Source organism: Euleptes europaea, chromosome 1 (genome assembly GCF_029931775.1).
Source record: "Euleptes europaea isolate rEulEur1 chromosome 1, rEulEur1.hap1, whole genome shotgun sequence".
NCBI classification, from domain to species: domain Eukaryota; kingdom Metazoa; phylum Chordata; class Lepidosauria; order Squamata; family Sphaerodactylidae; genus Euleptes; species Euleptes europaea.
The window spans coordinates 4,675,466-4,689,981 of record NC_079312.1 but is presented as its reverse complement, the minus strand read 5'-3'; positions in this window follow the sequence as shown (position 1 = coordinate 4,689,981).

Genomic DNA, 14,516 nt, shown 5'->3' with positions numbered 1-14,516 from the left:
ACCAAGTATTTGTAGGCAATTCTAGGCTTTTTCCCTTGTCATATAAAGTTAAGCAAGTCTTTTCTCCAGACATCGAAGTACTTGGCATGCTCCACGATTGGCAAGTTCTGAAGTAAAAAAAGTAGTCTTGGCAAAATGTTCATTTGTACTACTGATATGCGGCCAAGTAATGAAATATTTTTATTGGACCAAATTACCATATCTCTTTTAACAGAGTCCCAAAGTTTCACATAATTATTCTCCAAAAGATCTTTATTTTTATTTGTAATCCAAATGCCCAGGTATTTCACTTTGTTCGTTTTTTCCCAACCAGTGGTGACCAAAAAATCTGTTTGTTCTTCTTTAGAAAGATTTTTGAATAAAACATGAGTCTTGTCTTTATTAATCTTAAAACCAGAGATTTCCCCATAATCTTTCAATAATTCCAATAAATAAGGTGCGGATTGATTTGGGTCAGACAACACAAGCAATAAGTCATCTGCAAAGGCTCTTAATTTGAACTCTTGTTTGTTAACTTTTAAACCCTGGATTGCTTCTGTTTCACGAATCTTACAACATAAGGTTTCCAAGGTCAAAATACACAACAAAATAAACAACAAAGGAGATAATGGACATCCTTGTCTGGTTCCTTTTTGTATTTCACAATTGTCTGACATTAATTCATTTACAAATATTTTGGCTTTTTGTGTGGTATATATCGCATCAATACCTATACGGAACCTTATTCCAAAGTTCATTATTTCCAAAACTTTTTTCATATAATCGCAGGAGACCATATCAAAGGCTTTCTCTGCATCCATAATATCCCACCGCATCCACTGTTATAATATCCCACCGCATCCAATAAAATCCTTAAATTGTCTTTTATTTGTCGACCTGGTACAAATCCCGCTTGGTCCTCATGTATCAAAAGCAATATGTATTTTTTCAAACGATTAGCTAAAATTGAAGCATAAATTTTGTAGTCCACATTTAAAAGCGAAATTGGTCTATAATTGGTCACCTTTTCCATGTCTCTACCAGGCAGCTCCTCTCCCCGCCCCACCCCAGAAACGCCTTCTGGGATGCTGGAACGCAATTCATATGGCCCTGAGGACTTCATTTAAATAAACTAGGTTTTTATGCACTACCCCTATGCCAATCCTAGACTGTAACTCCTCTCATCATGTGTCCTGTTTATGCCATGTTGACCCTTTTTCCCTTGCAAGAGAAGACTGATGAAAAGTAGGAACTGAGCAATTTTGCCCTCTCTTCCTCTCCTGTTACAGTTTCATTTTCCGGTTCCCGCAATGGGCTTATCATGTCCTTGTTCTGATTCTTACACTGATCATAGGAAAAGAACCCTTTTTTGTTGTGTTTAGCATCTCTCACTAGCCATTTTCCCTTCTCAAAGGAATAGTTTGTGATTGTGCCTTCAGTGTTTGGTTTTTAAGAAACTTCCACCCCTCTTGAACTCACTTCTCCATAAGTATTTCTGACCATGGGATTCTACGCAGCATAAGTTTAGGTTTGTTAAATTTTGCTTTTCTACAGTCTAACCTGTATGTCTAACTTCATACAATTTTTCCTTTCCCCAAGATTGTAAATTCCAAGATTATATGGTCACTACTACCAAGGGTGCCTATTTCTTTAAGGTCATCAACCAGTTCATCCCTGATGGTGAGAATCAAGTCCAAGATAGCAGACCCCACTTTATGTAAGTGTCCGCAAGTTCATGTTTCTTCACATACATGCCATTCCCTGAAAACCTTTATTGTTGTTGTTGTTATTAATAATGTTGGGTTTTTTAGGGTACAAAAATTAAAAAGGTATAGGGAGGGGAAAAGGCGTGAACAGATAAGTTTCTGTGCCATGTTTGGTAAATACATTTCTTACATATTTTAATATCAGTTCTGTTAAAATATAACATTCTGTTAAAATATAACATTAAAGTATATAATGCTTCGTCTAGTAATCGATTGATAAACCCATTTTGAAATAATTTTACTACTTTAATAATAAATTCCGGAATATATCTAATCCCTATTTAGCATTCTAGTAATCTAATTCATCCAGATAGCTATATTCAGTAGTTATGTCTATTATGTGTATTTGTGTATGGAAGTAACAGGTATATGACTTTAAGAATGTTACTCGCCAGAGGGTGATTAAGTTTTTAACCTTGATTGGTGGGGGAGGTTTTTTAAGGCATTTTCCTCGGCTTGGAAAAAAATCTTTTTTCTTTCTCTTTCGACAGCCTTTACTAGTTAGTGGAATTATTTTCTTTTGCTTGTTTTGAATGGAGAACGTTGCTTTTATCTTCTTGAAAATAAACCTTGTTTTATAAAATTAACGAGAGGAGCCATGCATGTTGTGGGTTCGAAGTACCCCGGGGGAGAACCAAAGGCCGATGAAATAAGGTTTGGACAAAGAAGAGCCTTCAACCTTGTAGTCAAACGGACTGTACCTTGCCCAGGGAGAGTCTGGAAGGGCTGTCATCAGCATTTCAAACCAGGACAAGAGGTTGCTGGCTCATATAATTGTCATAGAAAGGTTGCCATTTAAGTCCAAAATCATCTAATGGCTGCTTTTTTATTAAACAGGTTAGTTTTGACATTGTGGCAAAGTGAAATAAATTATGGATCCATTCTTTCTTTGGTGGAATCTTGGAGCTTTTCCAGTATGAAGCATACAGAATTCTCGCTGCTGTGGCTGCGTATTGGAAAAATTATCTTTGCGTTGGACGCACTTGTGAGGGAATAATCCCCAGTAACATATATTTGGGATTTAATTTGAAATGTACTTGAAGAATACCTTGAATTGTTTGGTGAATCATCTTCCAGAATTGCTGACTTTTTTTTACAAGTCCACTTTTGGTGAAAGAAAGTCCCTTCCGTCTCTGAACATTTCCAACAGTTCACTTCATTTGTTTTAAGCATCTTTTGGAGGTCTTTTGGTGAAAGATACCATCTGTAGAACATTTTGTACCAATTTTCTCTGACCGCTTGAGAGGAGGAAAATTTCACCAAGATTTTGCATCCATTTAATCATACACACCTTAACTTGTTCTGAAGTTGGTTCAATTGATAATAAAAATTGATCTATTTTAGAGAGCAAGTGTTCTTGTGCCTTAGTTATTATTTGTTCAAAGGTCGTCAGTTTTCTCATTATTCCTTTATTATAGAAGTCTGTCTTCAAGCTGTGAATTAATCTATATTAAGTAAACCAAGAGATCTCCTGATTCCCATTTGGAAGTTCCTGTAATGTTTTGATATTGTTCTCTTGAGACGAGATCCTGATAGGTGAGAAAATCATTGCTTTTCCTAGTTGTTAAATCTAAGTACGCTTCCATCTATCATGCCTCCCCTTAGTGGTCTCTATTGTAAACTGAGAAGCCCCAGACTCTTCAGCCTTTTCTTCCCAGGGAAGATGCTCCTCTCCAGTCCCCTAATCATCTTGGTTGCCCTGTTCTTTTTCCAGCTCTGCGATGTCCTTTTTAAGATACCGTGGCCAGAACTGTACACAGTATCCCAAATGAGAGAGGCCGCACCATAGATTTATACAGGAGCATTATAATAGTGGCCACTTTATTTTCAATCCCTTTTGTAATAACCCCCAACATACTGAAGCGGGTCGTGTTGTTCAAATGACAGGCTCTTAGAATGTGTCACTTACTGAGAAGTAAAGTTATCTTGTTCAGCCGGTCATCAAGTAAGCAGGACTCAACAACTTTACTTACTTTTAAAAAGCAAGTCTTTTTATTGGCATACTTCTAGTACAATATGTATAAATGCAGATTATCAAGTCTTTAACACTTCTATAAAAACTCTTGTCAAAGTACAATGTATGTATGTACAATGTATGAAATAAAAGCAAGCAAGTCTTACATACTATTCAGTTTCAAAACCCAACTTCTAAAATATAACAGTCAAATTATTCTGATTCAGTTCCAAGTATCTAATTCACAAAGTCTAGAGTAATGTATTTAAGCCATACATACCAGTCAGCCTCTTCTTGCGAGCCTTTGGAAGGTTCTGATTCTCTGGGCTTACTGTGGCTGTATTTATATTGTTTAGACTCATTAAGAGTGAAGGAGGATTTTTATTCCCACTTTCAGACAACATTTTTATCCATCAAGAGGGATACCTTTTATTCCCTCTTTCAGATAACATGAGCAATGCAGTAATGTCTTAGTTGCAGCTGTTCAGTTTCCCATGACCATATATGGGTTTCCTTTCCTTTCAGTCTATTTTGCTTAAAGTATAAACAATCATAAGAAAATTCCAAGACCACGGTTACACAGCCCGGATAACCTACAAGAACCAATGAACTCTGACCGTGAAAGCCTTCGACAATATTTTAATCATATCTGAGTTTCATGATCACGTTATATACTTAATTTTCATACCATTCTCATCATTAGTACAATACGCATTAAATGAGACCATTTAGAAATCTAGAACACAATATATAACTATATAAATGATAAAACACAATTATTATTTACATTGCAACATGCAACCATCTGGTTAATAGAAAATATAGTCTTCAGCAAGATTTACAAAAAGTAGATTTTTCTGCTCTTAAGATATGAGACTATAAGATAGCAGGATTTTTCTGCTCTTAAGATATAAACAGCTGACAGCTGGTAGCTGATTTAGAAGGGAAATTCCAGATACATATTTCTAGTAGATGGTAAAAGGTAATTATGTTTTTTTTCCCTTTAAGGATAAGACCAGGGTAAAATAATTATTTCCTGAAAGGATTCAGTCATCTTATTTTAAAGACATTAGCATTTTATAAGCTGATGCCAGTCTTTTCATTACACAAACCTCTGTAGTTTATGTTCAGTTTTATACGCTGTGTTCAAGCTCTTCATGGAATTCTGCACATGTACACAAAATACTATAATTATGTCAGAGACTGTGACAATACAGTTTGTCTTTTTCACTGCTGCAGCACACTAGGTTGACACTTTCATTGACCTATCTACTATGACCCCAAGATCTTTTCCCGTCTAAGTCTCAGCAAGTTCAGACCTCATTAGCCTATACAGGAGAGCCAGCGGGGTATAGTGGTTAAGGATGGTGGACTCATCTTGAGAACCGGGTTTGATTCCCCACTCCTCCACATGAGTGGGGGACTCTGATCTGGTGAACCGGGTTTGTCTCCCCACTCCTACACATGAAGCCCTCTGAGTGACCTTGGGCGAGTCACAGTTCTTGAAGTCCTTCGTGACTCCCCACCAGGTCATTACCAGGTACAAACCTCACACAATAGTAAAGATATTATCTCCTTTGCGTTTATGTTCATGCTCTCCTTGCAATAGGCCATCTTCTATGCCAGGGGTGGGGAACCTCCAGCCCAAGGGCTGTATGAGGCCCCCGAGGACATTTTTTGTGGCCCTCGGGAACTCTGGAGCCCTGCCGCGGAGGGGGGGGCAGGGCGGCCCTCCCCGAGGGTGTTCCTAGAGCCGTAGCTTACAGGGGGGCTGCAGCACCCTTTGGACTTCTTCTCCCCGACTGTGGGCTGTTGGTCAGCAAGAGGGGATGGGGAGGGATGCTTCCCCCAAAGCTGCCCCCTACAGCCGTGGCATGCAGGAACACCATGGCACATTGTAAGCCCCTCTCGCTGCCTGTTGGCTGTTGAGCAGCGAGAGGGAGTGGGGAAGAGGCTGGTGGCTCCCAGCGGCAGAGCATGCGTGTGGGAGCCGATTGGGCTTTGGGGGGGGGGCTTTTGTGGACTCTGGGGGGGAGGGCATGGAGACGGGCCTGGTTGCACAGGGCTCCGTGCTCCATCGGATGTGTGTGTGGGGGGGTAGGCTGGGGCCCGGTTGCACGGGGCCGGCGTGTGCGGGTGTGTGTGTGCGTGGGGAAAGGCTTTTCTCTCCTCTTTTTCTGTCACTTTCTCCTTTCTCACCCTCTTTCTCCCTCTTTTTCTGTCTTTCTTTGTTTCCCTCCGTCCTTTTCTTTCTTTCTCCCCCTTTCCATTTCTTTTTCCCTTTCTCTTTCTCCCTCCCTCCCTTTTCCTCTTTCTGTTTTCCTTCCTTCCTTGCCGATCGACTGCAGGCTGCGCCCCCCTGGTGCCTCGTTTGCTCGGGCCCACCACTGGCTGCCCTCCTGCCTGGCAGAAGGGGAGCGGGGGTGCCCTGCAGGCCTTCTCTGTGTGGCCTCTCCGGGGATTGCCAACCTCCAGGTGGTGGCTGGAGACCTGGCAACTCTAGCCTCCCCCCCTCCCGCCGGGAGATCTACACGTGGTATGGCCCCCGAATGATGTTATAAATGTGCAAATGGCCCTTGCCAGGAAAAAGGTTCCCCACCCGTTCTACGCCTTCAATAAAAACACTTTCTTTTTAATACAAATGTTTCTTTATTGGAAGCTTTTTTCCACTGATTTGCTCATCACCTGTATACATTGGGAAAAGGTTCCGCTTGAAAACCTCTTGTAGTGCTCTAAGTGTCTCTGTAGCTAAATTCCCTCACTAAAACCAGGAGAGCCCTTCTAATTCCCTTAACAACGTGGTTGCCCACTCACCAAAGCTGTGGAGCTCCTGGAGCTCTTCGCTGTCATCCTTGGTTTTCACCATCCTGAATAATTTTGTGTTATCTGCAATCTTGGCTACTACTCTGCTCACCCCAGTACTGATCCTTGTGGGACCCCCACTGTTGACTTCCCTCCATTGTGAGAAGTGTCCATTGGTTCCTACTCTTTGCTTTCTGTCATTTTACCAATTTTTAAAACATAAGAGCCCCCCCTCTAATCCCATGACATTCTATTGGAAGGCCTTTATGCTCCCCCCACAAATCCTGTAGTAGTTGTGAATTTCCTGCAATGTACAGGGGGTTGGACTAGGTGACCCTGTGGTCCCTTCCAACTCTATGATTCTATTCTATTCTACCCCCACCCTCAGATTTTGATGCATGTTGCAGTTCTCCTACTAAGGGGTTTCAGAGCGATAGTTGAATTACAACTCATAATGAAGCTCAAGACAATGTGTCCTGGACTGAATAGAGAGCTGGGATTCCTGTCTGATTACCAATGCAAATTTCTCCTCGCCTACTACCTCTCTGCATTATCACACCTAATCCAATCACACCTGCTAATGTCATTTACTTGCTTTGGACATCTGCATTGTCATTGTGTGTCTAATTCACTCTTCTCTGCTTAAAGAGAGATGGGCTCACAGTCTAGCTGTAACTGAAGAAATTAGCTGTGGCTAATGAAGGCTCATAAAAGGTAAAGGTCCCCTGTGCAAGCACCGGGTCATTCCTGACTCATGGGGTGACATCACATCCCAACATTTACTAGGCACTTTTTAAATTGGGTGGTTTGCCAGTGCCTTCCCCAGTCATCTTCCTTTTACCTCCAGCAAGCTGGGTACTCCTACTGAAGGCTCCTACCCTGCCAGAAATTTTGTTAGTCTTTAAGGTGCTACTGGACTCTTGCTCTTTTCTACCTCTATAGACAGACTAACATAGTATGCATGAAGCACTCTTGAGGGGACAACAGGAGAGAAAGGTATCTTAACAAATGGAAGAGTCCCTAGATAGGAGGAAGGTGCATGGAAGAATGTGACCCATAGGAGCAGGAAAATCAGGAGTCATTCTGATCCTCTGTTGCTAAGCAATCATTTCCAGGATCTCCCCATAGATATTGATTCTGGACCACTGGCACAAGGGCTACTCCCCAAACCTCCCCAAAGCTTGAAAGAAATTTCTCAAGCTCCATTGAATGAGAGAGCTCGATCTTCCGCTCCCCTCGCTATTCTCTATGGGGCAAAAAGCACCATTTAAAATTTAAAAAGCCTTTAAAAGGCTTTTTAAAAGTTTTCGGCACCAAGGAAACGGGTTAGGAGGTGCCGCAGCAGTGCCTCCTCCCTGCCATTCCCCCTCACTGAAAGCTCAGGAATGCACTGTTAGAGCAGTTCCTCAGTGGAACAGTCTTCCTCGGGAGGTGATAAGCTCTCCTTCCTTGCAGGTTTTTAAGCAGAGGTTAGATGGCCATCTGTCAGCAGTGTTGATTCTATGACCATAAGAGGGCGGGCATCTTGGTCATCTTCTGGACATGGAGTAGGGGTCACTGGGGGTGTTGGGGGGGAGGTAGTAATGAATTTCCTGCATTGTGCAGGGGGTTGGACTAGATGTCCCTCGTGGCCCTTTCCAACTCTACTCTATGGCTACCCATCGTGATTTACTTCCCAAGATAACACAAGGGTACCAACCTGGTACCAGGAAGACCCATAGTAACAGGATGTGGATCAGTGCTGGAACCTCTATTTGGACCTGTTTTTAAAACCTTTGATCCATACCACCAGCTTATATCTTAGGGACACCATGGATTTTTTGAACCACATAAATAAGATACAATTACATAATGAGGAGATTATGTTTGTCACCAGGGATGTGGTTTCCTGTACACTATTATTCCACAGGATGAGGTTATCGAAGTATTACGAGAGAGACTAGATAGGAGAGCTTTGGATCCATCCACAACATTCAGTTTTTTCGTCAGAATGAGAACATCTTTTGAAAATATACTGTCCTATACAAAAGGTAGCTCGATGATGTATTCCTCATTTGGAGAGGCTCTGAAGAACTACTCCACCTATTTTGCCAGTATATCAATACTACACTCGATACTATTAAGTCTGAATTGCAACTTGATAAAGCCAGTCTGAATTTTTTAAAGTACTGTTTAGAAGATCAGGCACAGCAATATAGACTGATATGTATAGGAAGCCAATAGGTGTCAACTCATTTTTAGCCGACGATAGTTTTCATCCTCACCACCTAAAACGAAACCTGCCATATTCACAATTAATACTGAGATACAACTGCAGTCTGGAAGCAGATTTCTGTAAACAGGCTCAGATTCTAACAAGGCAATTTGATAGGGATTTGTCAAACAGGCCTTTTACAAGGCTCCAAACACCTCAAGATCATCATTATTAACTCCCAAGGGGGAGACAGAACACTGATAGAATGGTGATCTTGCTTACATACAACAGAACATACATTCAAGCAAGGGCATAATATAGAAACAGTGGCACCTTCTATCTGGGGTCCCCAGTGTTGTGCCCTGCCCCATTTGCATTCAGGTGAGCTAGAAATCTCAGAAATATGCTGGTCTGAAGCAGATTGATTCTGCTGCAGAAAACAGAACTATTCCGAAAGGAAATTTCCTGTGTGGTCACTGCTCTGGGTATGCTCTCTCTGCAAAAACAAACTTTTTATAACTCATCCAAGGACAGAACTTTTCCCTTCAATACTCCAGTAAATTGTAATTCTAAAGGCATTATTTATGTGGTGCCCTTATAAACTTGTGTATGTAGGCTGTTCTTCAAGACCAGTCAAGATCGGTATCTGTGAGCAGAGAATCTGTATTAGCATGTATGATGGTGGTCTGCTAAAGGTATCTTTTGTATTTCTGCATTGTTGATGAAAAATCCTCAGATGGAGATATTTCTTTCAATATTCCCCCCCTCAACCCCTCCCCCCTGTTGCTTAGCTGATGCACACATTCCACTGGGTGATTCCGTCATCTATTCTCTACTTCAGAGGCTTTTATAACAATCTGAATTTTTTTACTGGTTGTCACAGAAGCACTCACTGGAAGTTGTACAACCAGCAGCAGGTCTGTTTTGGCGAACTTTGAGTTAGCAAGAGCAATTTTTTTAGGGGGGGTCCACTTTACAGTTATGCATGAGTGCACATCCAATGAAAAATTCTGTAAAAGCAGCAAGTTTATGTCTATTTGGATTAATGCCATCTGTAAAATGTTTTGGCACAGCATGGTTGCCTCACGTTCATTTACGTGATTGACAAGTTCAGGCTTGATTTTATTTTTGTCTATATGTGGAGCCCTAACAATGAACTGTGAATAGCAACCTTGAAAAGAAATCTTGGTATCACAAAAGTTCCGAATTGGTTATAGTCCTGTTATTAAAATACACTTTATTTTTCTATTCCCCCTGTATACATGTAATTTAAAGAAAGTGTTGGCCAGGCACTTCAGGGCTTTTTAGACCTGTGACTTGCCTACGCATTCTCCACCATAAATCTGTCATACCAAACTGGACCCATAGTAGGGGAATTACTGTTAAAAGGGTTCCTGAAAGGAATACAGGATTTTGTAGTCTGTGTATATCAGGGTAGATCTAAGTAGGGAGAAATAAAAATTTAAAAAAGTGAAGATTGCCTATTAACTGGAAATGGTCTCGCATTTCTTTGATGAAATATTCCTAAAGTAAAGATGTGGTGTCCACAGGCCATGGAACTGGAACTTTCCATACTCTGACATTCAAAAGGTTTCTCCCCAGGGTGGGTTCTTTGATGCTTTTGAAGAGTCCCACTGCGACTGTATCGCTTTCCACACTCTGAGCATTCAAAAGGTTTCTCCCCTGTGTGGGTTCTTTGATGCTGTTGAAGACTGCCACTCTGACTGAATCTCTTTCCACACTCTGAACATTCAAAAGGTTTCTCCCCTGTGTGCGTTCTGAAATGTCTTTGAAGTTTGTCACTGCCACTGAATTTCTTTCCACACTCTAGGCATTCAAAAGGTTTCTCCCCAGTGTGGGTTTTCAAATGTATTCGAAGACTGCCACTCAGACTGAATCTCTTTCCACACTCCAAGCATTCGAAAGCTTTCTCCCCTGTGTGGGTTTTTTGATGCTCTTGAAGATCGCGACTGCGACTGCATCTCTTTCCGCACTCCGAGCATTCAAAAGGTTTCTCCCCTGTGTGGGTTCTCTGGTGCTCTTGAAGATGGCTATTGCGACTGAATCTCTTTCCACACTCTGAGCATTCAAAAGGTTTCTCCCCTGTGTGAGTTCTTTGATGATCTTGAAGATGGTCTCTTCGACTGAATTTCTTTCCACATTCTGAACATGCAAACGGTTTCTCTCCTGTGTGTATTTTTTGATGCACAAAGAGCTGTGATCTGTATCTAAAATACTTTCCACACCTAAAGCATTTCTGTGCCCCCATTATACTATGGTTTTGGAAAAGTGCATTACCTTTCCTTCCCCAAGAGAACATCCTTCCACTTTCTGTGCAGATAAATAGTTTCTCTCCTGAATGAATTCTTTGGTGTTGAAAAAGGTCTGATTTCTGTGAGAAACTCTTGCCAACGTCTGAGCAGTTATAAGATTTCTCTCGAGTATGCGTTATTCGATGCCTGAGGAGCTCTGCTCTACAAAGGAAGCTCTTGCCACACTCCAAGCATTTATGGGTCTTCTTTCCTCTGTGTATTTGCAAATGGATACCATATTGAGCCTGATCTGAGAAGTTCATTCCACACTCTGAGCAGTTATATCCTTCCTCCATAGTGTGGTTTTGTTCATGGAAATCCCGCCCTTGGCCAGGAATGGGTTTCTCTTTCTTCTCGACCATGTGACTTCCTTTCTGCCTCTTAGGTCTGCCTTGATTCCTGACATTTCCTTTCACATCTTCATTCTTCACTTTATCTGGCAGTAGCTGATGCACTTCCTCATCATCCTCATTCCACTGATCATCTCCTGGTGGAACGAAAAGAAAGATCCCGTTAGCAACCACACAAGGAAGTCTGAGCATCCACACGCAAAACATTTCAGTGGCTTTTTGCTGCTCTACATTGAAGTGTACATTAATAGATACTTTAAAGGGAAATGAAAGCCTGCTGCTTCAAAAAGGCTTGGTTTGCAGTCTAACCATTTATACAACTCCTCACCGGAGTGAATTGTGTGATGTGAAGTAAAGGCTGATTTCTGACACAGTCTTTCCGCATTCCATGCAATCATAGGAATTCTCTCCTGAGGGAATTTGTCTCTTAGAAATAACACTCAGGTTCTTACTAAAGGTTTTCCCAAAGACCAACCTTTCATTTTTATTTTCCCTGTAGTGGTTTATTTGATTATAGAATCATAGAATTGGAAGGGACCACCAGGGTCAGCTAGTCCAACCCCCAACACAATGTTTTGGTTGACCTTTCTTCTTTGACGGGGATTTAATGAAAGCCTCTACCTTGGGATGGAACGGGCTTATCCCTCCTCTTGTCTGTGTGGCCTCCCTCCTGCCTCTGTGGTGCATCTCCATCCCTGAAGTTCCCTTGGGAGTCATCATTGTTGGCTTTTTCCAAAGAGAACCCCTGGAATCCTCCAGCCGTCCCCTCCATATGTGCTGCTGGAATAAAGAAAGATGTCCAGTCAGCACTTAACAAGAAGCCAAGTTACCCATCAGGCACTGCTCATTAAAGCGTGTGCATTTCCTTTATCAGACCTTCATCCCCCCCTCCCCAGCATTTCCACTGATCACACCTTATCCCCAGCTAGGCCCCCCAAGAGAGTAGCTTTTATATTCTGCCTACTCCTCCACTCCCCATACTCCCCACATGTACTTTCCTCCCCTTAAGGTGGCAAAGAATAATTTCCCCACTGTTCATGTTTGACTTGTCATGAAGCTCTTCTGATTCTCTTCTATTGACAATTAAATAGAAGATAAGGTTTTTTTTTACCATGCTTTTAATACCCTAGTCTCACACAATGGCTTACAAATCACATTCCTTCCCCTCCCCCACAACCTTGTCTTCTCCAAGTCCAACAGCTTGTCCCCTACGTGCCTCAAACTGACCTAGCTATGGTGATCCACAGCTAGACTACTGTAATTCGCTCTATGTTATTCATAGAGATTACTCTAAGACGTCCTACCTTCACTGCAGACACACAGTATTTTGCTCCTGAGACGTAATCAAAGGATTATCACCAATCAGAAACTTATTAGTCCATGCCTCCTTACTACCAAAACACATTTCCTTTATTGGGTACAATGGTCTTGGTCCAAACTGTTGTACAGAAGTTACATCTGACAAGGACATGTTCAGTAGTTTCCAGATTGCCAGATTTACCAGGGCAAGGTCTCTCTGTCCTGGGAATCTTCTTAAATTTCCCCTCTAGCATTTCAGACAGTAAGGCTGAGCACCTAGCCAATGTGAAAGCCCTCCTATAGCTATTTCTAGCTAATAAAGGCTGCTGGTGCAAGAATATATTTTGAGTGATAGGATGCCAAAAATGTCAGTGATCTCGAAAGGTCCTCTTGGCATTCAGTATCTTTAACTCTTTGCTTTATAGTTTGCCTAGCTTGTTTCCAGCCCAGCTGAAGAAGTCCTAGAGGGGTAAAGCCCAGGCTATTTAATTTGCCTTCCAAGGCAAATTGATCCATTTTGTGATCCATTTTGACCTGATGGTGTCTCTCAGAATTAGTGGAAGGAGACCCCTAGGGACAAAAATAATTTTTAACCATAGGTAAAGAGAAGACAAGCAGTCCCTTGCCTCGTCCTTCATGCCAGTTTCAAGATGAACCACAGAATTTGGAATTTGGTATTAACCTCAACTTCCTATTTTGTTTACTTGCATGAATCTTGCTTCACCCACCCCCGTTCCCAGGGCTGTGAAACTTTGCCCTATGTATGCTCAAAAAAATTGTAACACTTTGTAGAAAGTTGTGGGAGAGGTGAGAGAGAAGCACAAGGGAGAAGCCTCAGGCAGGTCTAAACTGCTGACCCGTTTCAGACTTCAGTGATACCTGAAACTTGTTCTGTGAATGCTGGAGCTCCAAAGCAAGACAGCATGTCTGCTGGATCATACCAAAGGCCCAGGCAGGCTCTTCCCCCACCAGCTAGGGCCCTTGCACATGCCCTTGAGTCCTTGCTGGTGGGAGGAAAAGAGGGAGGCAAAAATGACGTAGCATGGCACCTCGCTGTCACATTCAGCAAAAAAACCCAGATGTGAATTGAGCACATCTGGAAACTCAGGGTAATGTCAATGAGTGTCCAGAGCATCTACTGACCCACTATTGTCACATCCAGGTTTTCGGCCAGACGCAATGTCGACATGATGTCACATCCACCCAAGCCCCTCCCCAAAGCTGCTGGGCATGCTAGACCACAGCCTGGCACCCCTATTCTGGCATCCTATTTCTTGTAGTGGGCCCATCGGATGCCCCGCTAAGCACCAGCACCAAACACATTTGCCCACTATTCCTGGCCCCTAGCAACTGGTTTTCAGAGCTATGCTGCCCTTCATGTGCAGACTCTGTTTATTCGCAAGATTGAAGAGCTCAGCCGAATTTTGTCTGCCTTTTCTTCTGAGCCTCCTTGAGTCCCTCTAATGGAAAAAAGCTGGATACGAATAATGTAATCACTGTGAGCAATGGCCTCTGTGAATTTGTCTAATCTACAGTGGCCAACCTCCAGGTTCTAGATGGAGATCTCCTGCTATTACAACTGATCTTCAGGCCTGTTGTGTTGTTGTTAAATTAAAATGACCTGTAATAGAATGCTAGTTCCATACATTTAACTTTTATTGTGCTGAAAGAAGCTAACAATAGCAACCCCCCAAATAAAAACCCCAAACTCAACTTGGAAAAATTACCATAAGGTGATAGAGATCAGTTCCTGCTGGAGGGTGGATTCAATAGCATTATACCCCACTGAGCCGGCCCCCCCAGCCCCGAACCCAGCCTTTCTCAACTTACACCCTCAAATGCCCAGGGATTTGCCGTACA